Consider the following 12,202-nt stretch of genomic DNA (forward strand, 5'->3'; position numbering starts at 1 on the left):
AAATGTGTAAAATGTGCTGTAAATATGCCCGGTCGATGAAGTGTGCAAAGTGCAAAAGAAAATGTATAGTCAGATTATTTCTTTTAACTTAAACTTGATTTTGTGAATAAGCTACAAACAATACATTCAATCATTAAGTCTCCTCACATTCATTCTCTCTCAGGGGAGGGGTCTTTGTCTCCTCAGGTGTGAATCACATCAGTATTCATGATCATTCATGCCTCTTCGCATATGGCCTTTCTAACACTAAAAGTGTCTTACAAAAGTTAAAAGACTGTATTGTTTTTTATGAATGAGTGATAAGGATGGTTTTCACATCATTTTGTAGTAAAAACTCTAGGCTACAAGATCCAGTTCTCAAAAGTATTGTGAACAAATGTTTAGTATGTGTTATATGGCCTTATTTCAGTGACTTAAAAATTGTTTTTTTCAAAAACCATGCATAAACGTTATTTTCTCAAAAATACAAACATATACATACATGTTGCTCACATATTATTGTAGCCCAGTTTGTGCTGAATACAGTGTTATCAGAATTTAGCCATTAATATGTTTTTAAGCAACTGAAAAAAGCACAAATGTCAAGGCATGTCAAAACTTCTCCAGGGCCCAAAACACTCTCAGACTCCAGAGAGTTAACGAATGAATTGTGTTTTTGTAGAGTTTGATCTGAATGGTGTACACTCACATGAGATGAAGACTGTACTCATAATAGTTTTCTATAAAAAAGTGTTTTATTCTACATGGTGGGTCACCCCTTTCAATGTGTTTCGCCATGTTGAAATCGTATGACCCGCGATGTTTCACTAAACATCGAAGAAGAGAATCCTCACGCTTATTGGCTGCTGCCTGTGTAGATACTCTATGCTTAGAACATTGTTCTTTGGTGACGCGAAGAGCGAAGAGAATCAGAATGAGCTTTATTGTCAAGTATGTTTACACACACAAGGAATTTGTCATGGTGACAGAACACAATGGAACATGTTTATTATCGTGCTTTAGCAGCGGAGACAAAGGGAGATCCAGTAGCTGTACTGCAGAAGAAGCAAAAAAAGGTCTGAAGAAACTTGCTTCAAGCAAGAAGACAGAAAGACTGGCAAAGGCAAAAAACTAATAAACATCAGTAACGGTAAGGCATCTACACATCTACAAATCTTCATTCGTTTAGTGCAAAGGAGCTTGGTACAACGAGTGTTGTGGATTTTGTGTAAACCATGATGATGGTTGCTTGGAAATAAAACGAGTTCTTCAAATACAGTATTCATGGACATGCTAAATTTGATCATCAAAAGCAATTCTAATCTTTCCTTTACCAAAACATTCTGTATCGCTAGATAATTGAGGTTTATTTTACGCTATGCAGTTCTCTAATAAAGGCAATAACTGTGTTTAGAAATAACGTGAAACATAGACAGTCTCCAAAGATTATTGATATGAGGGACAATAATAATATATCCTTAACAGCAGAAGCACGTTCACTTGATTTCTAACGTTAGTTTTTAGGCAAAGCAATTAAATTATAGGAGTAATAATAACTTTAGAAATTACCGCAAACTTCGAGACGATCATGCTGATCCACGTCGAAAGATGGCAGTACAGCGTCTAACACCACTGTAACATCTGTACTTAAAGTACACGAAAAAGAGCAATGCTAACGCTAGCTAGAGAACTACTGAATGCCCCTTTAAATGTGGCAGCATAATTTAAGAAAAAAGGACAGCACAGGTCTCGGATCGACCGCCTCCCCTCGCGTCAGCACTACTGTTGTGGTCAGAAATAAAGAGCATGGGCTGCTGACTAAAGCGAGTATGAGAGAGGAGGGAAGCAATAACAAACCCCGGTCACTTGTAAGCGCTTTCATTAAATGCAAATGAACGCTTTCTTTCTTTTCGAGAGATCCGTTGTCGAGAGGTCCCATGTCTCCGCATGTAAACAATGGGGAAGCGGGTAATTGCGCTGCCAACAAGATAAGCCATCGTACTCGCAAATGTAACCATGATTATTTTTAAACAAGGTTTAAAGTTTAGTGCAACAGAATTATCAGATTCCTTGTTGGCACAACCCACTGTACCCGCAGACTTTAACGATGACTGGTGCCAGAATCAACGACACAGTCAGTCAGGTGTTGGAATCCTATTAACAAGAAGCTACTGACATGTAACACAAATGCATTGTCACCAGCACTTGCACTCTAAAACTTCTTTTTTTTTTTCGCTTTTTAAAATATGGAATTATCCTTGGTTATATATGAGATAAACTGAGACAAAATTTTGATCCTTTCTGCTGATGTCAGCCTCTGTTTGCTTGAGGTGTGGAGTGCTTGCTCGTTGACCTTGTGAATAAACCACACCCCGCCTGATGGTATTTCTGTAAAATGAGACTGCCATCTAGTGGTAGCTGCTTTGCTCACACAAAGTTACATGCGGATCGTGCAAGGCAAAACCAGCAGAAAGTAAGTCTCAAAATTCAAATGAATCAAAGGGAATCGACACAAGATGTCAATGAATGTGTGTGTATCTCTTGTTCCACAAATGCACATTCAATGCTTCACAAGAACAAATTGTGTTTGATTTGGAACGTCTCCCTTTGGTTGCACACACAAATTGTTATGTATTTGTACAAAAGGAACACTTGTATTCACAAATCTGTCTCTATTTGTACAAATTCCAACACATTTATTTAATGAAAAATTTCACAGATACAAGTTAAAATGCATTTTTTGAGGGTTGAAATACATATTTGTAAAAAAAAATATTTATTTATTTTATTTGTATTAATGGGTAGATATGCACACATTTATGAATAAATTTAGGACTTATCCATTGGTAGTTGTTTGTGTGTGTTGGCCATGGTAAAAACAGAGGGAAAAAAGTCTAAAAATTCAAATGAATCAAACAGAATCAACACAATGCATGCATGTGTGTCACTTGATCCACAAATGCACATTCAATGCTTTACAAGACTATTTTGTGTTTGATTTGGAACATCTTCCTTTGGTTGCATACACACATTGTGATATATTTATATAAAAAGGGAACATTTGTGTTCACAAATATGTCTCTAATTGTACAAATCCCAGCACATTCATTTAATTTGTATTTCACAGACACAAGTTGAAAGGCATTTGTCTGTGGATTGTAAGATACATTTGCAACATTTATCGAATTGACGGATAAATATGCAAGCATTTGTTAATCATTTTGAGTCTAATTTCATCCCATAAAAGCACGGCACTGTTGTATTTTCTCCAAGCATGCAGGGGCTTGTGTGTTTCCAGCTGTTGCAGAGCAATTCACATTCATTAGGCTATGTTGGGCCTCATGTATTCAGACAGAAGACAAAGGCAGGCTTAACAGTCAAAAACATTCCTCAAGCCCCCTCCTTCTAAGTCGTAAATTGTACTGACAAAAATCGCGCCAAAATCAAACAAAGGGAGTCCAAAACAGACTACAGATCCATGAAGCCTTGCCCACTAAAGGATCGAGCATTCAACTCCTATTGGATGAGGCACACAACAGAACGTCCCTCAAACATGACATCATCAGGAGTTCAAATAATTCTGAAATGCTTAAAGATTTCGCTTCCGGCGACTTCGTTCACCGAATACGGACGTAGCTTTTTGCTGCTCTCCGGTGTAACCTCGTGGCATAAGGAAGTAATGTCCGACTTGAAACTGTAGCCATACAATCTCCATCTCGCTGGACGAGTTGAGATTACTCTGTGTTCAACCGAACACTCTAACGGATCCGAAGGAGACCGCCGAGCAATTCGCATCTTCATCCGTTGGCCTACAGAAGTGAAGAGATTAAAGATTTCTCTTCAATCTTCAATCAAGTCGACATTTCTGAGTTCTCCGCCAGCCCGCCGAGAATCAACAGCCGTACCGCCCTCTGAGAATCAACAGCCGTACCGGCCGCCGACAGCGCGAGGAAACGGCTCTCGTCATCACACGAGCCTCAAGAAACCGGGTCAAAGTTAAAGGACGGAGGAAAACACATTCAACCTGTGTCCTCATGCGATTCAAGTAAGAGGTTTACGTCTGGGCAGAAATAGAATATTATAGCGTGTTATTCTTGTGTTTCAAGGTTTTTGCTTGTACAGTTTACGGACCGCCATGTCCGCTAATTATTAATACTCAGGGTATTAATTATCACGAATTTGTTTTGCTGTATTGTAGTCCAACCAAATTGGACTGTTGTGCATTTTCGCCATCGCGGAACAGCGGAACAGCAACTGAGTTCATCCATTAAAGAGTCAAATAACAAGGGACTTTTACGAGCCCCGCTCGTAAAACCGCGTCTCTGAGTGATGAACACGGCTGCTTTATCTCCAGCTATCGCGAAATCAGCTTTCGGGCTGTCACTTAATCTCTCTCTCTCTCTCTCTCTCTCTCTCTCTCTCTCTCTCTCTCTCTCTCTCTCTCTCTCTCTCTCTCTCTCTCTCACTAACCACACTGACACACACACACACACACACCTTGTGTTATAGAATTATTTTTATTTCCATATCTAATCATATCACTGTTTAGTTTGTAGTTGTAAGTCGGAAGTTTATTGACTGCATTGTATTAATTATTAATTGATATTACTGCATAAATAAACTTTGTTTATATTTCAAAGAGAAGTGTTTTGGTTTGTTTTGCATACGCCTGTGTCATGCTGACGGGATGTCAGTGCTCGGATTCAAACCTTCATTCATTGTTTTTTTTCCCGAAAATCGATATTCTTCAGATGTCGATTTTCCTAAGAAAACAATCTAATATTGAGACTGTTTTAATATTCGGTTACTAGTCCCTGATTCCAGAGTGGTGCCCCGTCAATGTTAATCCTTATTAATATTCTATTGATTTTTGATAATTGATAATTATCTTTGAATTAGAATGATCAATAAGCTAGTGTTAATTTTAATGTTTCATCGATGTTAACAATTGATAAGTGTTGATTTTAAAGGATTAAAAAAAAAAGCTAACATTGATTCTCATCAATGTTCTATTGATTTTAATAATTAATAATTATCTTTGATAATTATTAATTATTGCTAATAACCAAACTTGCTCCTAAACGTAGCACACTACATTTACTGGAGTCCTATATGAGGTTTTAATGAGTTAGATCCATTTAATTAATTTAAATATTGATTAATAACTACAGAAATAATTATTAATTATTTCTGATAGTAACACTGATCTAAACAACCAGTAAAGCCCTACAGCTATATTGGAAATTTATGACAAGAGATCACTAATGATCAACTGTTGATGATGATTATATAGTATTGATGAAATATATGTTTACTTTTAATTGTTTATATTGTAATAAGCTTTAGATCATTGTAGGAGTGCACATTTCATTCCTCTTATCTGTTTGAATATGCAGCTGGAAGCAGTGAAGTGCATACATTTCAAAATAAGAATCCCCGGTGTATTTCAGCCTTTAAAGTTAAAAGTTCCAAGCTATGAATCAAACTTTTTTTTTCTTTCTTTCTTTTTTTTTTTCTTTTTTTTTTTTATATAGTTATTGGTATTTTGGTTGCACCATAAATTGAAACCAGAAAAATGAATTTAATTCAATTTGGACTCTTGTAGCTTCTGTCTGGCCCTCCCCATCACAGGAAGGAAATACTAAGAACATTTCATATAAGCTACCAATTTTAAAAACTATTGGCAGATGAACTGTTTCTCTTTCAACAAATTATTGTATCAGCAAAATCCAATATTAGTCAACCTCTAATTTATATTTATTTATATAATGGTACATAAACCAATTTAAATGTGAAATAAATGTGGAAAACATGTCTTGAGTATTTTAAACTTTCATATATCCTACGCTGTTTTACTGATAAGCATTGTTAAGGCCATGTTGAATGTGTGCCCCTGCTTGTTTAAGTAAGAGTCTGTGATACATGATTTATTTTGAGATTGTGTGGATTTGTTTTGGGATGGGGATACGATATTCATTTAATTTGTGCAGCTCTTGAAAAAGGTCTTAAAAAGTCTTCAGTTTGATTTTAAAAACTCTGCAGCAACCCTGCAAGAGGTCAGTAACCCGCTTCTTGCTGTAAGACAGTGAAATGAGACAAGTCCACCGTATCAAATGAAAGCAGATCCTGACAGGAAGCCGTGGATGTTTTTGCAGCCCTGAAAATCAAGTATACAGGGTGAAAATGGGGCATTCTTGTCTAAATTCCTTCCGAGGGAGTCTGTTAGACTGCTGCTGCCAGTATGCAGTACGTTTGTCTGCTCTACATCCAGACGGATATAGTGTACTTTGGAGCGATACAGCTAAACATACGCTTGCGGTCCAGAGAGGCTTTTGATTGGTCCTGGCGGCTTTGACTCTGCGTGCCGCGGCCTAGTGTGGGAACGCTTGCTGTAATCGTTTATTCAGTTATTTTTCTTGGATGCTGCACCTGAACTGAAGCATGGCAGATTCCAGATAACCGTACAGCAGTGGCAAACCCGCAGGGCCCTTCACATGACCGGCGTTCAGCACGGAGGTAACATTCAACCTGACTTTGACAAGGCTCTCAGGGAGTAATTTTTACCGGATTCTTCTGCCAGTTTGACCTGTATTTGACAAGATCCCAAAGCAGTTAGTCTTGTATTTTACCATCAGCCGATCAAAGACAAAAAGAAGATTTACAGAGAGCAGGAAACACTGAGGATGTTACCTTTACTGGAGTGCTTAACCCCATATGACACAAACACATCAGAGCTGTTTCACATTTTCAGGCATAATTGCCTAAGATAAGCATAAACGGCATAAATATGTGTGCTTTTGACCCTCCTGCACTACGGTTCAGGTTTTTAATACAGATTCCCTCACAGCATGATGTTGGACGCAATTTTTCAGTGGTTTTCATTCTGTTCTCATGTGTCTGTTTGTTATGTTTTATTCCTTTTTGTATAACAGATAGTTCCAACTATAAATTCTGATTGAGGTGTTCAATAAAATCACCGTATAATGTTGAAAAATTCACACCTGTGAACAAAAAAAACTCATATTAATGCGACAAGATGCAACATTGTTTGGCAACTGTAAACAGATTTCAGACTAATTAATTAAAGAATTGTTAATTCAAGTTATTATTATTAATAAATATGACTGGTTTTAAACTTTTTTTGTCTTTTGTACAGTCATATTTGACAATAATAAGCCACTCAAGTTTGTGAGTTGCAGTAATTTTACTACGGTTATGTCTGCTTTGTGTAATGACTAAAACACCATTTACTTGGTAAAATTATTGCAAGTCAAGGACTCTCATGGCGTTTTACTAAATCCTAATGTCAATCACTGCATAAAATCTTTATTTTTTTTTATTATTTTTTTTGTCTTGTTTTCCAGAAAGAAATTATCTAAATGTCATAAAACAAAGAAAAAAAAAAAGAAAAAAACTTCAGAAGCAAAATGACAAGTTTATTCTCTCACCCCACTTAATATCTTATGTCATTCTGCTCCCTAAGGGTTTTTAAGTGTTTTTTTGTTTTTTTTTTTGCCGTGCATCTCTACCAACATAGGTATATATACCATGTGTATTGTAGAAAACAGAGTTTCTATTAATCTCAAACTTCTTTTTTTTTTTTAATACAAATAAGTTGCAACTTAATTTTTGAATACATATATTTCATGCATAAATAGCTCAGATGTACATAAATACATAAATTGAAAAATCATTTTTGCAGGCAATGTGTTATTTAGGAAAAACTGGAAACTTTTAGAATTGATACATATTTTAACAACTTTACACAGAACATTTTGTCTCCATATACTGTATAATCAGTCAAATATTTTCAGAATAAGTTTTGTCTTCCTTAGTACAGTTCATAAATGAAGTCGGTCTAATCTCTGTATCTTCTCTCTGATTATTCCACCAGTCGCAGTGAACGGCCCCCTCAAGGTGAAGCAGACACAAATCACTGGGATGTTTAGCAGCTGAAAGCATCACTCACCAGATTCCTCTTTTCTTTTCACTGTTTTTTTCTCCAGCAGTGCAGCTGTCTAAATGAGACGGATTAATTTAACTAGCTGTGTTAGAAAAAAGCGGTCAGGATTAGAGCGCCGGTCAGACACCCAGAGCATTCAAGCAGCCACTGCAAACCCTTAAAACACCATCACACACCACTGACTCCACATACACACACTCATACAGAGAGAGAGAGAGAGAGAGCGAGCAAACATCACAGCAAGAGACACAGACAGAGAGCAAGAGACAGAAAGACGGGTAATGGCCATGCTGTGGCTATAAAGAGAGAGAGAATTGGGAAACACCTGTTTGTGAAACACACGTCTCATATTTGTACAGATCAGATTTGAGCCCTCATGCATGATATTATTGACATGACTGAAGCGTTTCACATGGTGGTCCGATTCAGCTGTGTACACTGAAGTATGTAGTGAAGCCCAGCACATCACTCACTTGACTCCTGAACTACTGCTGCTATTTAAAAATAAATAAATTGCACATGGAAAAAATCCATAAAGGAATGTCCTGCTGGGAAGTTAAACTACAACAGCAAATTATTTCAACTCATCCCTCACTTTGTAAAAAAAAATACAAAAAAGGTAAAAATAGCATTTAAAAGTAATGCACTTGCAATGGAAGTAAATGGGGCCACTTTTTGGAGGGTTTAAAGGCAAAAACATGAAGCTTATAATTTTATGAAAGCACTTAATTCTTCTGTTAAAACTTGTGTTTTATTTGAGCTGTAAAGTTGTTTATATCAACATTTTCACAGTAGTTTTAGGGTTTACATCATGGCAACAGAGTTGTAAAAACGTCCTGGTTACTTTCGTAACCTCCACTCCCTGATGGAGGGAACGAGACGTTGTGTCGATGTAGTGACACTAGGGGTCACACTTGGGAGCCCCAAACACCTCTGCTTTTTTTGAAAAAAGGCCAATGAGAATTGGCGAGTGGAATTTGCATGCCACTCCCCCGGACATACGGGTATAAAAGGAGCTGGTATGCAACCACTCATTCAGGTTTTGTGCTGAGGAGCCGAGATCAGGTCCCGGCCATTTCAGCGGGTAGTTCAGCGTTGTGGCAAGAGGACACAACGTCTCGTTCCCTGCATCAGGGAACAGAGGTTACGAAAGTAACCAGGACGTTCCCTATCTGTAACTCACTTGACGTTGTGTCGATGTAGTGACAATAGGGGTCCCTATACAAAATGCCACAACTAGCTGAACTGTGTTGCATGAACTGGCGGTGTGTGATGGGCAGACTGAAGAAAGGAACGGGGGTGGGGCATGGCCGTGGGTGGCGCCCCGAGCCCAGGAACCAATCGTCGAGCCGCGAGGGTTCAGGGGAGTGCGGAGGGTTCCACTCTAGCCTGACGCTCGCGGCCGCCCGGTAAAGCATGTCCGTCATTTCCACGTTGGCCTGGGACTGGGTGACCACTCCCGAAGGAGGATGCCCAGTTGAAGTCTCTGCGCATGACTGGACGAGCCCGCTCTCTGATGCTGCTCTCGATAACTCGTCTTCTTCCCGGGCTCCGAACGAGATGTCGAATTCGCCCTGAGACGAGCCGGCGACCTCGTCCGAGCGCCCAACCAGAGCAAGCGAGCGTGCTGGGAAATGGGAGGTCCGTGGGGGATACCCGGCAGAGGTGGTCCCATTGAGGTCCCAAAATCACCCCCAGTGCTAACCGGCACGGCCTCATACCCGTAGGTAGACGGACTGAGGCGGGGAGCCGCTGGGGTGGCTTGCTTTCTTACAAATGCAAGCCGTGACCACAACATTGTCATGTTCTCGCAGTGAGGACAAGACCCATCCACGAACGATGTCTCCGTGTGGGCAGTGCCCAGACATGAAAGACAGCGATCGTGGCCGTCAGAAGCGGAGAGATATTGACCGCAACCAGGAATAACACACAGACGGAAAGGCATATTTAAAAAGACGTTCCGTGTGTGCCGCACTTTTAGAAAAGAAAATATACTCTTTTTTTTTTTTTAGAATATACTCTTTTAGTTGTTTCAGCCGAAGCGACCAGGGGCATTCTCTGCACTCCACGGGTGCAGAGGGGGAGAAGCTGCTGAAATGCACCGTAGAATCCAGCAGATGAGGTGAATGAACTTCGCGGATGAATTCAGCTTTCAATGAATAGAACCGCTCGGCTCTGAAGAGAAAATCTGAATGAGTGGTTGCATACCAGCTCCTTTTATACCTGTATGTCCGGGGGAGTGGCATGCAAATTCCACTCGCCAATTCTCATTGGCCTTTTTTCAAAAAAAGCAGAGGTGTTTGGGGCTCCTAAGGGTGACCCCTAGTATCACTACATCGACACAACATCAAGTGAGTGACAGATAGGGAACTTTACACAGAAAAAGTTAGTATGTGATTCAGAAAGCTGTTTGAAAACAATGTTTAATTTTTGCAATTCCGTTTGGTGGCGCAAGTTGCACAGAAATTACACACTTCAGCTTTAATCCAGAAAATTACATGAAGCGGAAAGAGCCGCACTGAAACACAGCGGCAAAGTCTCGGTGCAAAAGCCAAACTATAAAAACAAATAGATTTTTATTTATTTGTATTTTTGTGTTGTGGGTGATTATTAGTTCACTGAGAGAAAGAAATACAGAAGAATATTTCTGTTTTCCTCACATATAATCAAGAGTAGCATTGTTGTGTGTGTGTGTGCGTGTGTGTGTGCATGTGTGCGTGCGTGTGTGTGTGTGTGTGTGTGTGTGCGTGTGCTCAAGGGAAGCACAATTCAATCATGTTTGTCAAGGCCTCTATAACTCAGGTCTCTCAGACTCTAATATAGTCTCTCTCTCTCTCTCTGTGTGTGTCTCTCTCATGGTCCAGCTGTTTTCTACTAACTTCAGTCTGTCAGAACATACAGAAAGAGTCACTCACTCACGTTTCTCAATCCTCCAGGGTTGGAAATTCCTGCTTTCTCCATCTTTATATACAGCTAAACACTGATGGAGAGCTGGAGCGTGGAGGCGAGCGAGATGGCTAGGGGTGAACAAAGGCTGCTCTCTGGTGTGCTGCTGTGTTATCATGCCTTCACACTTTTAAAATAAGAGTGAGAACTCTCAAAACAGCCATCAGAGGAAAAAATACATCGTTCTTACTAACGAATCAGCAGCAGACGGAGGCCATACAACATATCCTTCCCCGGCGCAGCTCAAGACCCTGCACCCTGTCTGCTCGTCGCCAAGGGTGTCCTCCTGCAACTACAACACCGGCTCCACCGCAGCCCACCCCCGTGGCACGGCCCCGGCATGGAGCCTGGCGCAGGAAGCAGACGCCACCCGTCTCATGGCCGGCCACCAAGAACCCGAGGAAGGCTTCGAAGCGCCCCTGAGACGGGCGACCCAGGGGTAAGGAGACCCGCTTCTCCGGAGCTGGTGAGCAGACCACTCTATCCCCCGGTGGAGTGCCGGGAGGAGAATCTTTTGTTTCGTTTTCATTTAATTTCGCCGCATGTCCAAGAGGCTGCGGTACCCAAAAATAAAAAAGAGCAGTTTTCTTGTTCCCTGGGTCACATGTTCGGTGCACACGGCCGTCGTCATAACCACCGTCCACCGTCCCATCTTTGCAGGTATGGTGCTCCAGCGGTGGTCCCCCCGCCCCTGTGCACCCAGCTGTGGCACAAAAACAGGATTGGGTCCAGAGGACTACAGGGATGAGACTCCTCCTCCCCCCTCCTCGGCCAATCTTATGGTGGGCAGCAGGAGCCAGGTAAGTGCTTCGATGTCCCTGGACTCAGCACTGCCACAGGGCTCGAATCCCCTCGACGTGGCACCTCAAGCTCCGCCCCACCACTCCGCCCCACCAACCAGTACGTCTGATGTGATCATTCCCTTGGTCCCCCTTGCCCGGAGTTTGGACACGTGGCTCGTGCTTTCCAACCTGTCGCGGTGGCTGACCCGGACCGTCCGACTCGGCTACGCGATTCAGTTCACCAGGCGCCCGCCCAGGTTCAGCTGCGTCTGCTTCACCTCGGTAAAGGGCGAGAACGCCGCTACCTTGCGTGCGGAGATCGCTACCCTTCTGTGCAAGGGCGCGATAGAGCCTGTCCCTCCAGCCGAGATGAAGAAAGGGTTCTACAGCCCTTACTTCATCGTACAGAAGAAAGGCGGTGGGTTGCGACCAATCCTGGACCTGCGAGTACTGAACCAGGCTTTTGCTTTTCCAGAAGGAGGAAACCTAATGTTATTGGTGGTTTTTTACACATTTTACACATGTTATTGGT

Source organism: Myxocyprinus asiaticus, chromosome 12 (assembly GCF_019703515.2).
Source record: "Myxocyprinus asiaticus isolate MX2 ecotype Aquarium Trade chromosome 12, UBuf_Myxa_2, whole genome shotgun sequence".
NCBI lineage: Eukaryota > Metazoa > Chordata > Actinopteri > Cypriniformes > Catostomidae > Myxocyprinus > Myxocyprinus asiaticus.